The following is a 16603-nucleotide window of genomic DNA, read 5'->3' as shown; positions in this document are numbered from 1 at the left end:
TTCAAACAACTTTGGTGCACTGGAGCATATTCTTGTAGTTCAAATTTGAATTATGCACATTAAATGACCAGAAACTCAATTAATGCATAAAAATGCAAAACGAACCCAGAATAATTCAAAATTATAGCATGAAACCTCTATTTGATCTAATCTGCCTATGTAATAAAATTAAGGAGGGAGAAGGCAATATACGTATCTAGTTTCGCACACCGAGGTGACACGTTCCCTCTCGGAACCACGAGTCTTCTTTAGGGAAGCTCCGGTTTTGCAAGAAGCTTACACCAAAGCCTGTCCCAATTCGGCCAAAAAAATTACCGTAGCATTTTGGTGCCATGTCATGACACCATGCCAAGTTTCATGATTTTCAGGCGTGTTTTTGATTTACAGGAATTAGAAAACCAAGTTCCTCAATCTTTCCGAGCGAGCCACGACGCCCAGATGTTTGAATTTCTTACTCATCTCTTGCATGGGACCTATAAATTCACCCAAGGACACACATGTGATTTTTCAAACAACTATGGTGCACTGGAGCATGTGCTTGTAGTTCAAATTTGAATTATGCACATTAAATGCCAGAAACTCAATTAATGCATAAAAATGCCAAACGAACCCGAAATAATTCCGAAATTTAGCACGATACTTCTATTTGGTCTAATCTGCCTGTGTAAAAAAATAAAGGCGGGAGAAGGCAGTATACGTATCTCGTTTCGCACACGAGGTGACACGTTCCCTCTCGGAACCACGAGCCTTCTTGAGGGAAGCTCCGGTTTGCAAGAAGCTTACACCAAAGCTTGTCCGAATTCGGACAGAAAAATTACGGCAGCATGTTGGTGCCATGTCATGACACCATGCCAAGTTTCATGATTTTTAGGCGTGTTTTGGATTTACAGGAATTAAACAACCAAGTTTCTCAATCTTTCCGGGCGAGCCACGACGCCCAGATGTTTGAATTTCATTCCCATCTCTTGCATAGGACCTAGAAATTCACCCAAGGACACGCATGTGATTTTTCAAACAACTTTGGTGCACTGGAGCATATTCTTGTAGTTCAAATTTGAATTATGCACATTAAATGCCCAGAAACTCAATTAATGCATAAAAATGCCAAACGGACCCAGAATAATTCAAAATTTTAGCACGATACCTCTATTTGATCTAATCTGCCTGTGTAAAAAAAATTAAGGCGGGAGAAGGCAATATACATATCTAGTTTCTCACACGGAGGTGACACGTTCCCTCTCGGAACCACGAGTATTCTTGAGGGAAGCTCCGATTTTCAAGAAGCTTACACCAAAGCTTGTCCCAATTCGGCCAAAAAATTACCGTAGCATGTTGGTACCATGTCATGACACCATGCCAAGTTTCATGATTTTCAGGTGTGTTTTTGATTTACAGGAATTAAAAAACCAAGTTTCTCAATCTTTCCGGGCGAGCCACGACGCCCAGATGTTTAAATTTCGTTCCCATCTCTTGCATTGGACCTAGAAATTCACCCAAGGACACACATGTGATTTTTCAAACAACTTTGGTGCACTGGAGCATATTCTTGTAGTTCAAATTTGAATTATGCACATTAAATGACCAGAAACTCAATTAATGCATAAAAATGCCAAACGAACCCAGAATAATTCAAAATTTTAGCACGATACCTCTATTTGATCTAATCTGCCTATGTAATAAAATTAAGGAGGGAGAAGGCAATATACGTATCTAGTTTCGCACACCGAGGTGACACGTTCCCTCTCGGAACCACGAGTCTTCTTTAGGGAAGCTCCGGTTTTGCAAGAAGCTTACACCAAAGCCTGTCCCAATTCGGCCAAAAAATTACCGTAGCATTTTGGTGCCATGTCATGACACCATGCCAAGTTTCATGATTTTCAGGCGTGTTTTTGATTTACAGGAATTAGAAAACCAAGTTCCTCAATCTTTCCGAGCGAGCCACGACGCCCAGATGTTTGAATTTCTTACTCATCTCTTGCATGGGACCTATAAATTCACCCAAGGACACACATGTGATTTTTCAAACAACTATGGTGCACTGGAGCATGTGCTTGTAGTTCAAATTTGAATTATGCACATTAAATGCCCAGAAACTCAATTAATGCATAAAAATGCCAAACGAACCCGGAATAATTCCGAAATTTAGCACGATACTTCTATTTGGTCTAATCTGCCTGTGTAAAAAAATAAAGGCGGGAGAAGGCAGTATACGTATCTCGTTTCGCACACGAGGTGACACGTTCCCTCTCGGAACCACGAGCCTTCTTGAGGGAAGCTCCGGTTTGCAAGAAGCTTACACCAAAGCTTGTCCGAATTCGGACAGAAAAATTACGGCAGCATGTTGGTGCCATGTCATGACACCATGCCAAGTTTCATGATTTTTAGGCGTGTTTTGGATTTACAGGAATTAAACAACCAAGTTTCTCAATCTTTCCGGGCGAGCCACGACGCCCAGATGTTTGAATTTCATTCCCATCTCTTGCATAGGACCTAGAAATTCACCCAAGGACACGCATGTGATTTTTCAAACAACTTTGGTGCACTGGAGCATATTCTTGTAGTTCAAATTTGAATTATGCACATTAAATGCCCAGAAACTCAATTAATGCATAAAAATGCCAAACGGACCCAGAATAATTAAATTTTAGCACGATACCTCTATTTGATCTAATCTGCCTGTGTAAAAAAATTAAGGCGGGAGAAGGCAATATACGTATCTAGTTTCTCACACGGAGGTGACACGTTCCCTCTCGGAACCACGAGTCTTCTTGAGGGAAACTCCGATTTGCAAGAAGCTTACACCAAAGCTTGTCCCAATTCGGCCAAAAAATTACCATAGCATGTTGGTACCATGTCATGACACCATGCCAAGTTTCATGATTTTCAGGTGTGTTTTTGATTTACAGGAATTAAAAAACCAAGTTTCTCAATCTTTCCGGGCGAGCCACGACGCCCAGATGTTTAAATTTCGTTCCCATCTCTTGCATTGGACCTAGAAATTCACCCAAGGACACACATGTGATTTTTCAAACAACTTTGGTGCACTGGAGCATATTCTTGTAGTTCAAATTTGAATTATGCACATTAAATGACCAGAAACTCAATTAATGCATAAAAATGCCAAACGAACCCAGAATAATTCAAAATTTTAGCACGATACCTCTATTTGATCTAATCTGCCTATGTAATAAAATTAAGGAGGGAGAAGGCAATATACGTATCTAGTTTCGCACACCGAGGTGACACGTTCCCTCTCGGAACCACGAGTCTTCTTTAGGGAAGCTCCGGTTTTGCAAGAAGCTTACACCAAAGCCTGTCCCAATTCGGCCAAAAAATTACCGTAGCATTTTGGTGCCATGTCATGACACCATGCCAAGTTTCATGATTTTCAGGCGTGTTTTTGATTTACAGGAATTAGAAAACCAAGTTCCTCAATCTTTCCGAGCGAGCCACGACGCCCAGATGTTTGAATTTCTTACTCATCTCTTGCATGGGACCTATAAATTCACCCAAGGACACACATGTGATTTTTCAAACAACTATGGTGCACTGGAGCATGTGCTTTTAGTTCAAATTTGAATTATGCACATTAAATGCCCAGAAACTCAATTAATGCATAAAAATGCCAAACGAACCCGGAATAATTCCGAAATTTAGCACGATACTTCTATTTGGTCTAATCTGCCTGTGTAAAAAAATAAAGGCGGGAGAAGGCAGTATACGTATCTCGTTTCGCACACGAGGTGACACGTTCCCTCTCGGAACCACGAGCCTTCTTGAGGGAAGCTCCGGTTTGCAAGAAGCTTACACCAAAGCTTGTCCGAATTCGGACAGAAAAATTACGGCAGCATGTTGGTGCCATGTCATGACACCATGCCAAGTTTCATGATTTTTAGGCGTGTTTTGGATTTACAGGAATTAAACAACCAAGTTTCTCAATCTTTCCGGGCGAGCCACGACGCCCAGATGTTTGAATTTCATTCCCATCTCTTGCATAGGACCTAGAAATTCACCCAAGGACACGCATGTGATTTTTCAAACAACTTTGGTGCACTGGAGCATATTCTTGTAGTTCAAATTTGAATTATGCACATTAAATGCCCAGAAACTCAATTAATGCATAAAAATGCCAAACGGACCCAGAATAATTCAAAATTTTAGCACGATACCTCTATTTGATCTAATCTGCCTGTGTAAAAAAATTAAGGCGGGAGAAGGCAATATACGTATCTAGTTTCTCACACGGAGGTGACACGTTCCCTCTCGGAACCACGAGTCTTCTTGAGGGAAGCTCCGATTTGCAAGAAGCTTACACCAAAGCTTGTCCCAATTCGGCCAAAAAATTACCGTAGCATGTTGGTACCATGTCATGACACCATGCCAAGTTTCATAATTTTCAGGTGTGTTTTTGATTTACAGGAATTAAAAAACCAAGTTTCTCAATCTTTCCGGGCGAGCCACGACGCCCAGATGTTTAAATTTCGTTCCCATCTCTTGCATTGGACCTAGAAATTCACCCAAGGACACACATGTGATTTTTCAAACAACTTTGGTGCAGTGGAGCATAGTCTTGTAGTTCAAATTTGAATTATGCACATTAAATGCCTAAAAACTCAATTAATGAATAAAAATTCCAAACGACCTAGAATAATTCAAAATTTTAGCACGATACCTCTATTTGATCTATTCTGCCTGTGTAAAAAAATTTAGGCGAGAGAAGGCAATATACGTGTCTAGTTTCGCACACGGAGGTGACACGTTCCCTCTCGGAACCATGAGTCTTCTTCAGGGAAGCTCCGGTTTGCAAGAAGCTTACTCCAAAGCTTGTCCCAATTCGGCCAAAAAAATTACCGTAGCATATTGGTGCCATGTCATAACACCATGCCAAGTTTCATGATTTTAAGGCGTATTTTGATTTACAGGAATTAAACAACCAAGTTTCTCAATCTTTCCGGGCAAGCCACGACGCCCATATGTTTGAATTTCATTCCCATCTCTTGCATAGGACCTAGAAATTCACCCAAGGACACATATGTGATTTTTCAAACAACTTTGGTGCACTGGAGCATATTCTTGTAGTTCAAATTTGAATTATGCACATTAAATGACCAAAAACTCAATTAATGCATAAAAATGCCAAACGAACCCAGAATAATTCAAAATTTTAGCACGATACCTCTATTTGATCTAATCTGCCTATGTAATAAAATTAAGGAGGGAGAAGGCAATGTACGTATCTACTTTCGCACACCGAGGTGACACGTTCCCTCTCGGAACCACGAGTCTTCTTTAGGGAAGCTCCGGTTTTGCAAGAAGCTTACGCCAAAGCCTGTCCCAATTCGACCAAAAAAATTACCGTAGCATGTTGGTGCCATGTCATGACACCATGCCAAGTTTCATGATTTTCAGGCGTGTTTTTGATTTACAGGAATTAGAAAACCAAGTTCCTCAATCTTTCCGAGCGAGCCACGACGCCCAGATGTTTGAATTTCGTTCTCATCTCTTGCATGGGACCTATAAATTCACCCAAGGACACACATGTGATTTTTAAACAACTATGGTGCACTGGAGCATGTGCTTGTAGTTCAAATTGGAATTATGCACATTAAATGCCCAGAAACTCAATTAATGCATAAAAATGCCAAACGAACCCGGAAAAATTCCGAAATTTAGCACGATACTTCTATTTGGTCTAATCTGCCTGTGTAAAAAAATAAAGGCGGGAGAAGGCAGTATACGTATCTCGTTTCGCACACGGAGGTGACACGTTCCCTCTCGGAACCACGAGCCTTCTTGAGGGAAGCTCCGGTTTGCAAGAAGCTTACACCAAAGCTTGTCCGAATTCGGACAGAAAAATTACGGCAGCATGTTGGTGCCATGTCATGACACCATGCCAAGTTTCATGATTTTTAGGCGTGTTTTGGATTTACAGGAATTAAACAACCAAGTTTCTCAATCTTTCCGGGCGAGCCACGACGCCCAGATGTTTGAATTTCATTCCCATCTCTTGCATAGGACCTAGAAATTCACCCAAGGACACACATGTGATTTTTCAAACAACCTTGGTGCACTGGAGCATATTCTTGTAGTTCAAATTTGAATTTTGCACATTAAATGCCCAGAAACTCAATTAATGCATAAAAATGCCAAACGGACCCAGAATAATTCAAAATTTTAGCACGATACCTCTATTTGATCTAATCTGCCTGTGTAAAAAAATTAAGGCGGCAGAAGGCAATATACGTATCTAGTTTCTCACACGGAGGTGACACGTTCCCTCTCGGAACCACGAGTCTTCTTGAGGGAAGCTCCGATTTGCAAGAAGCTTACACTAAAGCTTGTCCCAATTCGGCCAAAAAATTACCGTAGCATGTTGGTACCATGTCATGACACCATGCCAAGTTTCATGATTTCCAGGTGTGTTTTTGATTTACAGGAATTAAAAAACCAAGTTTCTCAATCTTTCCGGGCGAGCCACGACGCCCAGATGTTTAAATTTCGTTCCCATCTCTTGCATTGGACCTAGAAATTCACCCAAGGACACACATGTGATTTTTCAAACAACTTTGGTGCACTGGAGCATATTCTTATAGTTCAAATTTGAATTATGCACATTAAATACCTAAAAACTCAATTAATGCATAAAAATTCCAAACGGACCTAGAATAATTCAAAATTTTAGCACGATACCTCTATTTGATCTAATCTGCCTGTGTAAATAAATTTAGGCGAGAGAAGGCAAGATACGTGTCTAGTTTCGCACACGGAGGTGACACGTTCCCTCTCGGAACCATGAGTCTTCTTCAGGGAAGCTCCGGTTTGCAAGAAGCTTACTCCAAAGCTTGTCCCAATTCGGCCAAAAAAATTACCGTAGCCTGTTGGTGCCATGTCATAACACCATGCCAAGTTTCATGATTTTAAGGCGTATTTTGATTTACAGGAATTAAACAACCAAGTTTCTCAATCTTTCCGGGCGAGCAACGACGCCCAGATGTTTGAATTTCATTCCCATCTTTTGCATAGGACCTAGAAATTCACCCAAGGACACGCATGTGATTTTTCAAACAACTTTGGCGCACTGGAGCATATTCTTGTAGTTCAAATTTGAATTATGCACATTAAATGACCAGAAACTCAATTAATGCATAAAAATGCCAAAGGAACCCAGAATAATTCAAAATTTTAGCACGATACCTCTATTTGATCTAATCTGCCTATGTAATAAAATTAAGGAGGGAGAAGGCAATATACGTATCTAGTTTCGCACACCGAGGTGACACGTTCCCTCTCAGAACCACGAGTCTTCTTGAGGGAAGCTCCGATTTTGCAAGAAGCTTACACCAAAGCCTGTCCCAATTCGGCCAAAAAAATTACCGTAGCATGTTGGTGCCATGTCATGACACCATGCCAAGTTTCATGATTTTCAGGCGTGTTTTTGATTTACAGGAATTAAAAAACCAAGTTCCTCAATCTTTCCGAGCGAGCCACGACACCCAGATGTTTGAATTTCATTCCCATCTCTTGCATGGGACCTATAAATTCACCCAAGGACACACATGTGATTTTTCAATCAACTATGGTGCACTGGAGCATGTGCTTGTAGTTCAAATTTGAATTATGCACATTAAATGCCCAGAAACTCAATTAATGCATAAAAATGCCAAACGAACCCGGAATAATTCCAAAATTTAGCACGATACTTCTATTTGGTCTAATCTGCCTGTGTAAAAAAATTAAGGCGGGAGAAGGCAGTATACGTATCTCATTTCGCACACGGAGGTGACACGTTCCCTATCGGAACCGCGAGCCTTCTTGAGGGAAGCTCCAGTTTGCAAGAAGCTTACACCAAAGCTTGTCCGAATTCGGACAGAAAAATTACGGCAGCATGTTGGTGCCATGTCATGACACCATGCCAAGTTTCATGATTTTTAGGCGTGTTTTGGATTTACAGGAATTAAACAACCAAGTTTCTCAATCTTTCCGGGCGAGCCACGACGCCCAGATGTTTGAATTTCATTCCCATCTCTTGCATAGGACCTAGTAATTCACCCAAGGACACACATGTGATTTTTCAAAAAACTTTGGTGCATTGGAGCATATTCTTGTAGTTCAAATTTGAATTATGCACATTAAATGCCTAAAAACTCAATTAATGCATAAAAATTCCAAACTGACCCACAATAATTCAAAATTTTAGCACGATACCTCTATTTGATCTAATCTGCCTGTGTAAAAAAATTAAGGCGGGAGAAGGCAATATACGTATCTACTTTCCCACACGGAGGTGACACGTTCCCTCTCGGAACCATGAGTCTTCTTGAGGGAAGCTCCAGTTTGCAAGAAGCTTACACCAAAGCTTGTCCCAATTCGGCCAAAAAAAATACCGTAGCATGTTGGTGCCATGTCATGACACCATGCCAAGTTTCATGATTTTCAGGTGTGTTTTTCTTTTACAGGAATTAAAAAACCAGGTTTCTCAATCTTTCCGGGCGAGCCACGACGCCCAGATGTTTGATTTTCATTCCCATCTCTTGCATTGGACCTAGAAATTCACCCAAGGACACACATGTGATTTTTCAAACAACTTTGGTGCACTGGAGCATATTCTTGTAGTTCAAATTTGAATTATGCACATTAAATGCCTAAAAACTCAATTAATGCATAAAAATTCCAAACGGACCTAGAATAATTCAAAATTTTAGCATGATACCTCTATTTGATCTAATCTGCCTGTGTAAAAAAATTAAGGCGGGAGAAGGCAATATACGTATCTAGTTTCGCACACGGAGGTGACACGTTCCCTCTCGGAACCATGAGTCTTCTAGAGGGAAGCTTCGGTTTGCAAGAAGCTTACTCCAAAGCTTGTCCCAATTCGGCCAAAAAAATTACCGTAGCATGTTGGTGCCATGTCATAACACCATGCCAAGTTTCATGATTTTCAGGCGTATTTTGATTTACAGGAATTAAACAACCAAGTTTCTCAATCTTTCCGGGCGAGGCACGACGCCCAGATGTTTGAATTTCATCCCCATCTCTTGCATAGGACCTAGAAATTCACCCAAGGACACGCATGTGATTTTCCAAACAACTTTGGTGCACTGGAGCATATTCTTGTAGTTCAAATTTGAATTATGCACATTAAATGACCAGAAACTCAATTAATGCATAAAAATGCCAAACGAACCCAGAATAATTCAAAATTTTAGCACGATAACTCTATTTGATCTAATCTGCCTATGTAATAAAATTAAGGAGGGAGAAGGCAATATACGTATCTAGTTTCGCACACCGAGGTGACACGTTCCCTCTCGGAACCACGAGTCTTCTTGAGGGAAGCTCCGGTTTTGCAAGAAGCTTACACCAAAGCCTGTCCCAATTCGGCCAAAAAAATTACCGTAGCATGTTGGTGCCATGTCATGACACCATGCCAAGTTTCATGATTTTCAGGCGTGTTTTTGATTTACAGGAATTAAAAAACCAAGTTCCTCAATGTTTCCGAGCGAGCCACGACGCCCAGATGTTTGAATTTCATTCCCATTCCCAAGGACACACATGTGATTTTTCAAACAACTATGGTGCACTGGAGCATGTGCTTGTAGTTCAAATTTGAATTATGCACATTAAATGCCCAGAAACTCAATTAATGCATAAAAATGCCAAACAAACCCGGAATAATTCCGAAATTTAGCACGATACTTCTATTTGGTCTAAAATGCCTGTGTAAAAAAATTAAGGCGGGAGAAGGCAGTATACGTATCTCGTTTCGCACACGGAGGTGACACGTTCCCTCTCGGAACCACGAGCCTTCTTGAGGGAAGCTCCGGTTTGCAAGAAGCTTACACCAAAGCTTGTCCCAATTTGGACAGAAAAATTACGGCAGCATGTTGGTGCGATGTCATGACACCATGCCAAGTTTCATGATTTTTTAGGCGTGTTTTGGATTTACAGGAATTAAACAACCATGTTTCTCAATCTTTCCGGGCGAGCCACGACGCCCAGATGTTTGAATTTCATTCCCATCTCTTGCATTGGACCTAGAAATTCACCCACGGACACACATGTGATTTTTCAAACAACCTTGGTGCACTGGAGCATATTCTTGTAGTTCAAATTTGAATTATGCACATTAAATGCCCAGAAACTCAATTAATGCATAAAAATGGCAAACGAACCCAGGATAATTCAAAAATTTAGCACGATACCTCTATTTGATCTAATCTGCCTGTGTAAAAAAATTAAGGCTGGAGAAGGCAATATACGTATCTAGTTTCTCACACGGACGTGACACGTTCCCTCTCGGAACCACGAGTCTTCTGGAGGGAAGCTCCAGTTTGCAAGAAGCTTACACCAAAGCTTGTCCCAATTCGGCCAAAAAAATTACCGTAGCATGTTGGTACCATGTCATGACACCATGGCAAGTTTCATGATTTTCTGGTGTGTTTTTGATTGACAGGAATTAAAAAACCAAGTTTCTCAATCTTTCCGGGCGAGCCACGACGCTCAGATGTTTAAATTTCATTCCCATCTCTTGCATTGGACCTAGAAATTCACCCAAGGAGACACATCTGATTTTTCAAACAACTTTGGTGCACTGGAGCATATTCTTGTAGTTCAAATTTGAATTATGCACATTAAATGCCTAAAAACTCAATTAATGCATAAAAATTCCAAACGGACCCAGAATAATTCAAAATTTTAGCACGATACCTCTATTTGATCTAATCTGCCTGTGTAAAAAAATTAAGGCGGGAGAAGGCAATATACGTATGTAGTTTCGCACACGGAGGTGACACGTTCCCTCTCGGAACCATGAGTCTTCTTGAGGGAAGCTCCGGTTTGCAAGAAGCTTACTCCAAAGCTTGTCCCAATTCGGCCAAAAAAATTACCGTAGCATGTTGGTGCCATGTCATGACACCATGCCAAGTTTCATGATTTTCAGGCGTGTTTTTGATTTACAGGAATTAAACAACCAAGTTTCTCAATCTTTCTGGGCGAGCCACGACGCCCAGATGTTTGAATTTCATTCCCATCTCTTGCATAGTACCTAGAAATTCACCCAAGGACACGCATGTGATTTTTCAAACAACTTTGGTGCACTGGAGCATATTCTTGTAGTTCAAATTTGAATTATGCACATTAAATGCCTAAAAACTAAATTAATGCATAAAAATTCCAAACGGACCTAGAATAATTCAAAATTTTAGCACGATACCTCCATTTGATCTAATCTGCCTGTGTAAAAAAATTAAGGCGGGAGAAGGCAATATACGTATCTAGTTTCGCACACGGAGGTGACACGTTCCCTCTCGGAACCACGAGCCTTCTTGAGGGAAGCTCCGGTTTGCAAGAAGCTTACACCAAAGCTTGTCCCAATTCGGCCAAAAAATTACCGTAGCATGTTGGTACCATGTCATGACACCATGCCAAGTTTCATGATTTTTAGGTGTGTTTTTGATTTACAGGAATTAAAAAACCAAGTTTCTCAATCTTTCCGGGCGAGCCACGACGCCCAGATGTTTGAATTTCATTCCCATCTCTTGCACAGGACCAAGAAATTCACCCAAGGACACACATGTGATTTTTCAAACAACTTTGGTGCACTGGAGCATATTCTTGTAGTTCAAATTTGAATTATGCACATTAAATGACCAGAAACTCAATTAATGCATAAAAATGCAAAACGAACCCAGAATAATTCAAAATTATAGCACGAAACCTCTATTTGATCTAATCTGCCTATGTAATAAAATTAAGGAGGGAGAAGGCAATATACGTATCTAGTTTCGCACACCGAGGTGACACGTTCCCTCTCGGAACCACGAGTCTTCTTTAGGGAAGCTCCGGTTTTGCAAGAAGCTTACACCAAAGCCTGTCCCAATTCGGCCAAAAAAATTACCGTAGCATGTTGGTGCCATGTCATGACACCATGCCAAGTTTCATGATTTTCAGGCGTGCTTTTGATTTACAGGAATTAAAAAACCAAGTTCCTCAATCTTTCCGAGCGAGCCACGACGCCCAGATGTTTGAATTTCATTCCCATCTCTTGCATGGGACCTATAAATTCACCCAAGGACACACATGTGATTTTTCAAACAACTATGGTGCACTGGAGCATGTGCTTGTAGTTCAATTTTGAATTATGCACATTAAATGCCAAAAACTCAATTAATGCATAAAAATTCCAAACGGACCTAGAATAATTCAAAATTTTAGCACGATACCTCTATTTGATCTAATCTGCCTGTGTAAAAAAATTAAGGCGGGAGAAGGCAATATACGTATCTAGTTTCGCACACGGAGGTGACACGTTCCCTCTCGGAACCATGAGTCTTCTTGAGGGAAGCTCCGGTTTGCAAGAAGCTTACTCCAAAGCCTGTCCCAATTCGGTCAAAAAAATTACCGTAGCATGTTGGTGCCATGTCATGACACCATGCCAAGTTTCATGATTTTCAGGCGAGTTTTTGATTTATAGGAATTAAAAAACCAAGTTCCTAACTCTTTTTGAGCGAGCCACGACGCCCAGATGTTTGAATTTCATTCCCATCTCTTGCATGGGACCGATAAATTCACCCAAGGACAGACATGTGATTTTTCAAACAACTATGGTGCACTAGAACATATTCTTGTAGCTCAAATTTGAATTATGCACATTAAATGCCCAGAAACTCAATTAATGCATAAAAATGCCAAACGAACCCAGAATAATTCAAAATTTTAGCACGATACCTGTATTTGATCTAATCTGCCTGTGTAAAAAAATTAAGGTGGGAGAAGGCAATATACGTATCTAGTTTCGCACACGGAGGTGACACGTTCCCTCTCGGAACCACGAGTCTTCTTGAGGGAAGCTCCGGTTTGCAAGAAGCTTACACAAAAGCTTGTCCCAATTCGGCCAGAAAAATTACGGCAGCATGTTGGTGCCATGTCATGACACCATGCCAAGTTTCATGATTTTCAGGTGTGTTTTGGATTTACATGAATTAAAAAACCAAGTTTCTCAATCTTTCCGGGCGAGCCACGAGGCCCAGATGTTTGAATTTCATTCCCATCTCTTGCATTGGACCTAGAAATTCACCCAAGGACACACGTGTGATTTTTTAAACAACTTTGGTGCACTGGAGCATATTCTTGTTGTTCAAATTTGAATTATGCACATTAAATGCCCATAAACTCAATTAATGCATAAAAATGCCAAACGAACCCAGAATAATTCAAAGTTTTAGCACGACAACTCTACTTGATCTAATCTGCCTATGTAAAAAAATTAAGGAGGGAGAAGGCAATATACGTATCTAGTTTCGCACACGGAGGTGACACATTCCCTCTCGGAACCACGAGTCTTCTTGAGGGAAGCTCTGGTTTTGCAAGAAGCTTACACCAAAGCCTGTCCCAATTCGGCCAAAAAAATTACCGTAGCATGTTGGTGCCATGTCATGACACCATGCCAAGTTTCATGTTTTTCCGGCGTGTTTTTGATTTACAGGAATTAAATAACCAAGTTCCTCAATCTTTTTGAGCGAGCCACGACGCCCAGATGTTTGAATTTCATTCCCATCTCTTGCATGGGACCTATAAATTCACCCAATGACACACATGTGATTTTTCAAACAACTATGGTGCACTGGAGCACGTGCTTGTAGTTCAAATTTGAATTATGCACATTAAATGCCCAGAAACTCAATTAATGCATAAAAATGCCAAATGAACCTGGAATAATTCTGAAATTTAGCACCATACTTCTATTTGGTGTAATCTGCCTGTGTAAAAAATTAAGGCGGGAGAAGGCAGTATACGTATCTCGTTTCGCACACGGAGGTGACAAGTTCCCTCTCGGAACCACGAGCCTTCTTGAGGGAAGCTCCGGTTTGCAAGAAGCTTACACCAACCCTTGTCCCAATTCGGACAGAAAAATTACGGCAGCACGTTGGTGCCATGTCATGACACCATGCAATGTTTCATGATTTTCAGGCGTGTTTTGCAATTACATGAATTAAACAACCAAGTTTCTCAATCTTTCCGGGCGAGCCACGACGCCCGGATGTTTGAATTTCCTTCGCATCACTTGCATAGGACCTAAAAATTCACCCAAGGACACACATGTGATTTTTCAAACAACTTTGGTGCACTGGAACATATTCTTGCAGCTCAAATTTGAATTATGCACATTAAATGCCCAGAAACTCAATTAATGCATAAAAATGCCAAACGAACCTAGAATAATTCAAAATTTTAGCACGATACATCTATTTGATCTAATCTGCCTATGTAAAAAAATTTAGGTGGGAGAAGGCAATATACGTATCTAGTTTCGCACACGAAAGTGACACGTTCCCTCTCGGAACCACGAGTCTTCTTGAGGGAAGCTCCGGTTTGCAAGAAGATTACACCAAAGCTTGTCCCAATTCGGCCAAAAAAATTACCGTAGCATGTTGGTGCCATGTCATGACACCATGCCAAGATTCATGATTTTCAGGTGTGTTTTTGATTTACAGGAATTAAAAAACCAAGTTTCTCAATCTTTCCGGGCGAGCCACGACTCCCAGATGTTTGAATTTCATTCCCATCTCTTGTATTGGACCTAGAAATTCCCCAAGGACACACATGTGATTTTTCAAACAACTTTGGTGCGCTGGAGCATATTCTTGTAGTTCAAATTTAAATTATGCACATTAAATTCCTAGAAACTCAATTAATGCATAAAAATGCCAAACGAACCCAGAATAATTAAAAGTTTTAGCACGATACCTCTATTTGATCTAATCTGCCTATGTAAAAATATTAAGGAGGGAGAAGGCAATATACGTATCTAGTTTCGCACACGGAGGTGACACGTTCCCTCTCGGAACCATGAGTCTTCTTGAGGGAAGCTCCGGTTTTGCAAGAAGCTTACACCAAAGCCTGTCCCAATTCGGCCAAAAAAATTACCGCAACATGTTGGTGCCATTTCATGACACCATGCCAAGTTTCATGATTTTCAGGCGTGTTTTTGATTTACAGGAATTAAAAAACCAAGTTCCTCAATCTTTTCGAGCGAGCCACGACGCCCAGATGTTTGAATTTCATTCCCATCTCTTGCATGGGACCAATAAATTCACCCAAGGACACACATGTGATTTTTCAAACAACTATGGTGCACTGGAGCATGTGCTTGTAGTTCAAATTTGAATTATGCACATTAAATGCCCAGAAACTCAATTTATGCATAAAAATGCCAAACGAACCCGGAATAATTCTGAAATTTAGCACGGTACTTCTATTTGGTCTAATCTGCCTGTGAAAAAAATTAAGGCGGGAGAAGGTAGTATACGTATCTCGTTTCGCACACGGAGGTGACACGAGCCTTCTTGAGGGAAGCTCCGGTTTGCAAGAAGCTTACACCAACGCTTGTCCCAATTCGGACAGAAAAATTATGGCAACATGTTGGTGCCATGTCATGACACCATGCCAAGTTTCAAGATTTTCAGGCGTGTTTTGGATTTACAGGAATTAAACAACCAAGTTTCTCAATCTTTCCGGGCGAGCCACGACGCCCAGATGTTTGAATTTCATTCCCATCTCTTGCATTGGACCTAGAAATTCACCCAAGGACACACATGTGATTTTTTAAACAACTTTGGTGCACTGGAGCATATTCTTGTTGTTCAAATTTGAATTATGCACATTAAATGCCCAGAAACTCAATTAATGCATAAAAATGCCAAACGAACCCAGAATAATTAAAAAATTTAGCACGATACCTCTATTTGATCTAATCTGCCTATGTAAAAAAATTAAGGAGGGAGAAGGCAATATACGTATCTAGTTTCGCACACGGAGGTGACACGTTCCCTCTCGGAACCACGAGCCTTCTTGAGGGAAGCCCCGGTTTGCAAGAAGCTTACACCAAAGCCTGTCCCAATTCGGCCAAAAAAATTACCGTAGGATGTTGGTGCCATGTCATGACACCATGCCAAGTTTCATGATTTTCAGGCGTGTTTGGGATTTACAGGAATTAAACAACCAAGTTTCTCAATCTTTCCGGGCGAGCCACGATGCCCAGATATTTGAATTTCCTTCCCATCTCTTGCATAGGACCTAGAAATTCACCCAAGGAAACACATGTGATTTTTCAAACAACTTTGGTGCACTGGAACATATTCCTGTAGCTCAAATTTGAATTATGCACATTAAATGCCCAGAAACTCAATTAATGCATAAAAATACAAAACGAACCCAGAATAATTCAAAATTTTAGCACGATACCTCTATTTGATCTAATCTGCCTGTGTAAAAAAATTAAGGTGGGAGAAGGCAATATACGTATCTAGTTTCGCACACGGAGGTGACACGTTCCCTCTCGGAACCACGAGTCTTCTTGAGGGAAGCTCTGGTTTGCAAGAAGCTTACACCAAAGCTTGTCCCAATTCGGCCATAAAAATTACCGTAGCATGTTGGTGCCATGTCATGACACCATGCCAAGTTTCATGATTTTCAGGTGTGTTTTTGATTTACAGGAATTAAAAAACCAAGTTTCTCAATCTTTCCGGGCGAGCCACGACTCCCAGATGTTTGAATTTCATTCCCATCTCTTGTATTGGACCTAGAAATTCCCCAAGGACACACA

The sequence above is a fragment of the Triticum aestivum genome, chromosome 7D (genome assembly GCF_018294505.1).
Source record: "Triticum aestivum cultivar Chinese Spring chromosome 7D, IWGSC CS RefSeq v2.1, whole genome shotgun sequence".
NCBI classification, from domain to species: Eukaryota; Viridiplantae; Streptophyta; class Magnoliopsida; order Poales; family Poaceae; genus Triticum; species Triticum aestivum.
This window is presented reverse-complemented; position numbering follows the sequence as displayed.